The sequence below is a fragment of the Pteronotus mesoamericanus genome, unplaced genomic scaffold (genome assembly GCF_021234165.1).
Source record: "Pteronotus mesoamericanus isolate MK-2021 breed Mesoamerican mustached bat unplaced genomic scaffold, CSHL_Meso_final scaffold_232, whole genome shotgun sequence".
In the NCBI taxonomy this organism is placed as follows: Eukaryota; Metazoa; Chordata; class Mammalia; order Chiroptera; family Mormoopidae; genus Pteronotus; species Pteronotus mesoamericanus.
Window position 1 is genome coordinate 14495840 of NW_026555311.1, and position 6465 is coordinate 14502304.

General features: G+C 42.1%; 1 pseudogene; it reads right to left on the reverse strand.

Moving 5' to 3' along the window:
• Positions 1-274: 274 nt before the first annotated feature.
• LOC129085248 (60S ribosomal protein L34-like) lies at positions 275-3255 on the reverse strand (annotated as a pseudogene).
• Positions 3256-6465: the final 3210 nt, after the last annotated feature.

Below are 6465 nucleotides of genomic sequence, written 5' to 3' on the forward strand. Positions count from 1 at the left end.
TTTGTTTTGAAATCTATTTTGTCTAATATAAGTATTGCTACCCCTGTCCATTTGCTTGGAATATTTTTTTTCCATCCCTTTACTTTCAGTCTGTATAGGTCCTTTGTTCTGAGGTGGATCTCTTGCAGGCAGCAATTGTGCAGGTCATGTTTTCTAATCCATTCAGCTAACCTATGCCTTTTGTTTGGATCATTTAATCCATTTACATTCAAAGTTATTATTGGTAGGTGCTTATTCATTTTTTTCTCTTTGTACCTTTGTTCCCCTCTTTCTCACTCTTTTTCTTCATCTTTTTTTTTTATTACTCAAAAAAGTTCCTTTTTTTTACTTAGCTTTCTGACTCTGTGCTTGTGCCTTCAATACTTTCACAACAATCTTCTGCTCCTCAATAACGAAAGCATGCTTGATCCTGTCACGGACACATTTAGCACACATGGATCACACCATAGGCCCTGCTGACCTGTTTTTTTGTCTTAGACAACTTCATTAGAACTTTAGGTCTCAAGGCACGAAATCCGTGAAGTCGACCTGGGCACACTCACATGCAGATTGTGGTGCTTTCCCACCATTTTGGTATAGAGGTAAACAATTCTATTGCCAGAGGCTTGGGACAGCCTAGTTTTTTTAGAGGCTGTATTATAGGACAGCCTCCGACAGTATGTCAAACGCTGGACTATTGTGAACACCTCAGGACACCGTTCCCGGAAGAGCTCTTCATCTTCTTAAAGCAGTCCCTTTAGCGTATCTTGCAATGCTGGTTTGGTGGAGGTGTATTCTTTTAGCTTTCTTTTATCTGGGAAACTCCTTATTTTGCCTTCCATGTAATTTGAGAGCCTTGCTGTGTAGAGCAGTCTTGGCTGCAGACCTTGTTTTTCATTACTTGGAATATTTCTTGCCATTCCCTTCTGGCTTGTAGTGTTTCTACTGAGAAGTCTGCTTCTAGCTGTGTTGGGGCTCCCTTGTATGTTACTACCTGTTTCTCCCTTACTGCTTTTAGGATTCTCTCTTTGTCTTTGATGTTTGCCATTTTAATTATGATGTGTCTTGGAGTGGGCCTCATTGGGTTCCTCTGGAATGGAACCCTCTGTGCTTCCTGGACTCGTGTGACTTTTTCTTTCCTCAAATTAGGGACGTCTTCCATCATTACTTTCTCAAACAGGTTCTCTATCCCTTACTCCTCTTCCTTTCCTTCTGGTATGCCTATTATACGGATACTATTACGTTTCAGATTGTCCTGCATTTCCCTAAATGCCTCCTCATTCTTCTTGTGTCTTTTTCATTTTCTTGCTCTTCCTGGGAGCTTTTTTCTGCCTGTCCTCCAGCTCGCTGATTCAATCCTTGGCTTCGTCTTGCCTACTTTTGATTCCTTCTACTGTGTTCTTCAGTTTAGAAATTGTGTTCTTCATTTCCTCTTGCCTCCTATTAATAGTTTCTATGTCCTTTTTCATGCTTATATAGTTTGCAGTAAGTTCCTCATAGTTTCCCTGTAGTTTTTGATAATACTCTGAGCTCACTGAGCTCATTGAGCTTCCTTGGAACCATCGTTTTGAACTCAGTACCTGGTAGTCGACTTGCCTCTATTTCATTTAGTTCTCTTTGTGGGGATTCCTCCTTTCCCTTTGATTAGGGGGTGTTTCTTTGCCCCCCCCCCCACTATTTGTGAGGCTCTTCTTTTTTTGCTTCTGGTTCTTAAGGTGGTCTGTCTTGACTTCCTGACTTTGTGGTGTGATCTTCTATGGTAAGAGACCTGTGAGATTCAGTGGTGCAGCCTCCTTGATCTCCTGACCTTGATGCCCTTGGGGTGCCTTTTATGCCATTTATATTGGATTTCTGGGAGAAACTGGGTTTTGATTGTCGTTTGGTCATTTTGGGGGGGGGGTCCTATCCTCCACCTGATTGACTGAGGATCACTCTGCCCACGATGTCTTGTGTGTTTTTGTGCAGGTGCTGCCAGAACAAAACCACGAAGCCCAGGAAACAAACCCACATCCACAAAAATAATGCCCCCTGCAATCCCACTATCAACAGCAAACGAACCAGTATTAAGGCTGTAAAGAGATTAAGACTATTGTAAGAAAGGAGAGAGATAAACCAGTTGTATAACACTAATGACTTAATATGCATAAACTTGATGGACTCGAAATGAATGTTAAAAGCTATGTAGTAAAGAAGACATCGCAAATCATGGAGACCACAGTGGATTTCGTCTCAGTAGCCTCCAGTATTTACCACTGTTTTTTCTTTCTGGATCTGCCTCTGGTGATGTCAGATGCTGACCCTGTCTGACCTTAGGTGGTCTGTTCAAGACTTCCAGGAATCTACTGTCTGTGGCTGTTTACTTCAGTTGTTAGTAGTCACTCTGCACTCAGCAGTCAGGCTTAGCCACCACAGGATGGGGCAGAGTCCCTCCTGGGGGCAGGGCTATTTTTTCCTCTCAGGCTTCTGGTGCTCAGGGGAGTGGTCTGCCTAAGCAAGATGATTGCTACCACATGGAGGAGGAGGCAGTGCCAGGATCCCAGCAGCTATTCCTTCCATTCTGCCCCCAAAGCCTCCTTCCTCAGTCTCTCCTCAGGCATCGCTAGCCCATTCTGCCTCTGCCTTCGCCAGAGTCCAGGGTAAGTGGCTTCTAATAAAACTTTATGTGGTGGCCCTTTAAACTTTTCTTTGCATCCCCAGCTGCCCTCTGGCAGAGAACAATCCTGCTGCTTTTTGCAGCTGGCTGTTATCTGTGTACTTTTTGGGCTCTGGTGCTGTAGGCTGGGGACCCCTGTTTATGGTTTAGACCCCGCTCTTCTTGTGGGGATCCAACTAGCTTTTTAAATATCCCTCTGGCACTGCTGCCTGTTGGTGCCCAGCCAGCCTTCTGGAGTCTCCACCACACTCCTTGCCAGTCAGGTTGTGCTAAAGCTGATTCTTCTGTCTGTCGAAGGTTATAAGGCTCCTCTCTTGCTATTGTTCAGTTGTTTGTTCCAGGTGATTTCTCCACAATTTAGTTGTATTTCCCGATTGGCCTGGGAGGAAGTCAGTGTGAATTTCATTCACTCCTCTGCCATCATGCCAACTCTGTCTAAAAAATTTCTTTAATATATACTATAGTTGTCCTTCTTCTCCTCTATCTCAAGTTACAACTATTTAAAATTTTAAACTGTTATCTATGTATACTGATTGTTTCTTGTTGTTTTTTTCTGTAAATAGACTCTCTCAGATCTTGGGGCAATGAGCCATTCAGAAGAGCAATCTCAGTGGCTTACCCATGTTGACAGAATACCTCTTGTGCTTCTCAGATCTACCTCATGTACATTCTGTAACACCTCCTCCTGGATTCTTGTAGACCTGTTTTCTGAGGAGAATTTAGAAGTGAAAGGTGAGTTGGTACAATTACAGCCACTACCATAGCATCTGATGCCTCATCGTCTCCCTCCTTTCCTATGCACTCAAGATTCTCCACCTCCCACTTTACAGAGCATCTTTGTTGGTATTGGTAGTTTGCCCAGGTCGTTACCTAGGGAGCTGATTCTCAGGATGTTGTGCCCTTCTTTGGCCAGGGTTTTTGTATTTGTTCACCTGCCATCAGAATTGGGCAATGAAGTACCAAGAGGCACCCAACTGTATCTCCTGGTCACCAAGCTTATCCTGTTTTCCCCCTCAGCTCAACAGCCTCTTTCTCTTCCTGATCATCAAGGTCACTTGCCTACAACAGGATGATGACTCCTCTTTTTATCTGCTAGTTTGCAGTTTGCCAAAGGCAGTAGCTGGATCAGCCTTGGTAAGTAAACTTCATCTTTTTGATCCATGTACAGCTCCCATTCCCTGCCACTGTGGATATTCTGTTCACATACCCATTGTGCAACTGCTGAAGTAGCTGATGACAGAAGCTGCCTAATATCAAATACCAAGTCATTTTGCTATCTTGGTTATTTAGTGTTTCTTCCATGGTGGATGCTCTCTAGTGAACATTAATATGTGACATAAAGATCCTCATACTTTGTGTTCTCTCTCATATGTTTGTCCACATGCTCTAGATGTACTTGACTCTAATCTAGTATTTCTTCTTTCAGACCTCTCTCCAGTTGGCCAAGACATTCACCCCTGCCATTAGTTTTTGTATGTTATAACCCTCAGCACTTATGTTTCCACACAAAGTGGGGGACCCAGTGCACATGTATCCATTGGGAAGAATTTCACTCACAAGTGTTTTTTGAGGCAATAGTCCTGTGGGACTGTAATGACATTTCTATTTTCAGTTTGCAGCCACATATTGAGTTGACCCACCCAGGATTCAAGTTTGAGCTTTTCCTCCATCAGCTGATCATGAGGAATTTCCCATACAACCATAGTGTTAGGTTGGAGAGGTACTGATGCAACCTGCTTGTGCCATCTGGTTCTGCTTATGCTGGATCCCAGATGAACTACTGAACTACTTTCATCTCATCATGAATTATTGCCACGCTGTGTAACATTGTGACTTGGTAGAATAGGTTTGACATAAACCAACTCATTGTGGATAGCTGCAACCATATGGTCACATCGTATCCCATGGTCAAGTACTTTCCTTCTACCAGGGTCTAACAGCAGGTCACAAATTGTTTTTCAGAAGGTGTAAAATTCTCTGCTGCAAATGGTATGGCCTTGCTCTAGAACCACAGAGGCTTTCATTGTGACTGTGTCATGGAGCTTGCCAAAAATTTCATACGGCATCTTTTTCCACCATTGATACCTCTAACATCATAGGTCTTCTGGGTTATCATCCAAAGGCCAGGGCTATTTGCACCAGAATCTGGTCCTACTTTAAAGCCCTTTATCCTCTGGACTCTACTCAATGCTAGTATTCCTTTTTTTAATCACTTGATCCCAGATGTAAAATATACTGCTTCCAGAGCCTCAGGAATATTTGATGTTGTTTCCATTTTCAATGTGAGAGGTGTGATATGCAATAATTGGTTCTTTAGTTTGGGTGGCATATCCTGGCCTGCCCTTGACCATTGGACCCCTAAAAGTTCTATAGACCTGGCAGGCTCCTGAATCTGAGTTGGGCTTATCTTCCACCCTCTGGTGCACATAGGTCCTACCAAGGTCTCCTGTGCTGGCCTATTTTTGTTCATCTGGTTTGATTAGAATGATGTCATTGCTATAGTGGGTCAATGTGACATTCTGAAGGATATCCAGACATTCAAAACCTCATTGGATTAGGATAGAAGTACCTAATATACTATATTATAATATGGTCCAAGTGAGAGGCAAAATTATAAATGTATACCACCCCGTCCATGCAAAAGCAAAGTACTCTCATCCACATATTGGATGGAGATAGAAAAGAAATTTCATCAAATTAATGAATATATACCAAGTACTGAGGCCATGTGAGTCTGCTATAGCAAAGATACTGTGGCTGATACAGCAACTGCAATTGGGGCTTCGACTTCATTGGGTTTAAATAGTCTTAATGCCATTTTAAGGGATGTAGCCAGTTTTCACATGGGCCAGCCTTATAAGTTAAGTCAAAATATGATGGGGACCACCATCCCTGTATCCTTTTGAGTTTTATAACCGGTACTATTTATCACTATCCTTCCTAGAAATATATTTCTTTTTCCTTACCATCTTAACTGGGGTTGGGGGGCAGTTTCAGAGGTTTTCACTTGACCTTCCCCAATATGGTAGCTCTTCTCTCAAGGGCCAAGGTCCCGGCTACTAAGTATGTCTATTCTGCTTAAAGATTTGGTGAATGGTAAAATAACCATTATGTGGGTTTGTGGGTACACTGGATTCAATGTGAGCTAGGCCCTGACTGGGATTCCGTTTATTACCTGAACAACATATGTCCTCATTGTGAGAAGTGAGCCAGGATGATGGTTCAGGGCTCTAGGTATTAAATTCATATCTGAGTCCAAAATATTAGAAATGTTTGGCTATTCCCTTTTCCAAAGTGCACAATTTTTTAAATAAATGACCATTTATCCATTTGGGGAAAGACTGAGGAAGAATTTCCTCATTACTGTTTATGGTTCCTTTCTCCTGGACACTCAACTCCTTCAGTCAATGAATTTTGGGTCTGAAAACTGGTGCAGGTCCAGAAATTGAGCAAAAGGTTATGATGTTTTATTGGTACAATGCTTTTAGCCTCCTTATTATCTACCCTTTATGGTACAAATTGAATAGTAGGGCCCTTGTTAGATGCCCATCTATTTTGTAATTGAAAACTCCATGTCCTATTAACTATTTCCATAATTCTGAGACAGTCTCCACTGGCAAGAATATTCAGAAGCCATCAATGTTATCATGTTGGTTTCAATGTTGATATGATGAAGTAGGAAGGACACAATATTACTTATATAGTACTCCTGCCCAAAATATGCAAATCCAACAGTGTTGTGTCAACATAACTAGGTCACAATAACTTTATCAACACTGAGTTTTAAACGGACACAAGAAAGGAATCAGATAAACCAAATTAAAGGATATCCT